We start from the raw sequence: 1,870 nt of genomic DNA, 5'->3' as shown, positions 1-1,870 counted from the left end.
GCAGGTGCTTCTGGGATTTTAGATCCAGTAGCATGAACATGTTTTTAGTTTTCAATTGATTTCAATTTAGATCGAAACCTCCCATATAAAATAAAGAATACTAATTGATTTTACAATGAGCAATTCATTACAATGTAATTAGATGTAATGCGCAATGTAAAAAAAAAATACATTCAGTGTGATGCTTCATTCCAGAGAAGAGAAACCTACTAACTGCCAGTAAACTGTATGTTTTTTCCACTATAGTCCATGTCGAGAAGAGACACAGGAAGATTTCTTACGTTTTTTATATAAATGACATTACAAGCTCATAATACTGCATGTGCTCATGGTGCAAGCTCTTTCACGCTTATCGCGCCAGCCCACACACACACACACACACAGTCGGCGACAGGACAGTGTCATTATTGACACAAAATGTTTGCGCTGTATCGCTGGTGGTACTCGTTCGGAATCGAGGAAGGACCGGAGAAAACATAGGAAACCGGCGGATGTCCTTAAATACGATAGTAAGTAAATGTATGCCAGCCAATGCTTGTTAATATTTTTCTGTCATATGAACACGCACGAAAGAGAAAGGTAGGCTACAGCTGACTGTTATCCATTCATGTTTAATCATTCATTTAGAAAAGTTGTTTTCTGTCGCATCTGTCTCATTTTCTATGGAAACGACATTGCTTTATTTTTACCTGTTATTATTACCACGAGGATAGACTTGAGGTCCTGTTATCCCAAACAGCTGTGAAATCGTTGGCTACTGTTATTAGCCTTAATGTCACGAATCCCGCTTCCTGAGTCTGTGTTTGCCTGTGTTTCTGTCCTGGAGGGTGTTTCCGGTGTCCTGGAACGCACCCTGTCTGGTTGCCGGGTGAATTAGCTTGTTGGGAGATCGATGTTCACCCGCACCTGTATCCCATCAGTAATCTGCACACCTGTCCTGATCATCACCTCTCCCCTTCAAAAGCTCTGACCTGACATCCATTCCCTGCCAGATCGTTAGCCATGAACAGTATGTTGTGCCATAGTATCAGCCTCAAGTTGGATAGAATTTGTTTTGTTGTTTTTTACGTATTGCTTGACTTAAACTTACCTCCGTTTGTTCTGTCTTCAGTTACTCACCCGGATCATTTACCCCATTCCCGCCTGGTCGTCGGAGGATTCCGCTACCCCATTGGATCCACCTATTTACTCCCATCAACTCACCACCGCTGCCCGCTACGCCACCTGGATATATCTACCCATTCACATTCACTTGTAAATAAATACTCACCTTCTTCCTACTCTCCTTGTTCTGGTCTGCTTCTGGGTTCGATTTTGAAAGAACGTGACACTTAACCTCTGTGCCAATACAACACATGCATAGACTACATATTTCGATACATTGATAGAAAAATCCAATAGTTATTTTCATTTAGCACTGAAAAAACTGCCAAAACACATTGACATTGAAATCAATTAAAGCTGCAATATGTAAACTTGTTTTGGTGACCCACCAAATTCACATAGAAATGTGTGTTACAGATCTGCCATTCTCATTGAAAGCAAGTCTAAGTAGCTGTAGATCTGTTCTAATGTGGACTATTTCTATGCTTCCCGTTCTTAAGTTTAATTTTATGCGTCTTTTACTTTCGGTTTTGTACACCAGCTTCAATCAGCTGAAAATACAATAATTTTGGTTTACGGAAAATATTGTAATGACCAGACTAGATCATAAAGTAACAATTGTCCAGACAGAAGGTTGAGTTTACGAATGGATTGTTTATTAACCCAACTTTAAACAGGCTACTGTTTAGCCCACGCCAAAAAAAATGAAATACTCCACAGGGGCGGCAAGGTAACCTAGTGGTTAGAGCGTTGGACTAGTAACCGA

At 40.4% G+C, this 1,870-nt stretch overlaps 1 long non-coding RNA gene across 1 annotated transcript; it reads left to right on the top strand.

Annotated features, from left to right (window-relative positions):
• Positions 1-343: 343 nt before the first annotated feature.
• On the top strand, positions 344-1,280 carry LOC135574660 (uncharacterized). The gene is made up of 3 exons (XR_010465520.1): positions 344-509; positions 827-1,009; positions 1,112-1,280. It is a non-coding gene; the product is annotated as an uncharacterized LOC135574660 (long non-coding RNA).
• The last annotated feature ends 590 nt before the right edge of the window (positions 1,281-1,870 follow it).

This window comes from Oncorhynchus nerka, linkage group LG13, assembly GCF_034236695.1.
Source record: "Oncorhynchus nerka isolate Pitt River linkage group LG13, Oner_Uvic_2.0, whole genome shotgun sequence".
NCBI classification, from domain to species: Eukaryota; Metazoa; Chordata; class Actinopteri; order Salmoniformes; family Salmonidae; genus Oncorhynchus; species Oncorhynchus nerka.
The sequence above is the reverse complement of the archived record's forward strand: the minus strand, read 5'-3'. Positions and strand labels throughout refer to the sequence as shown.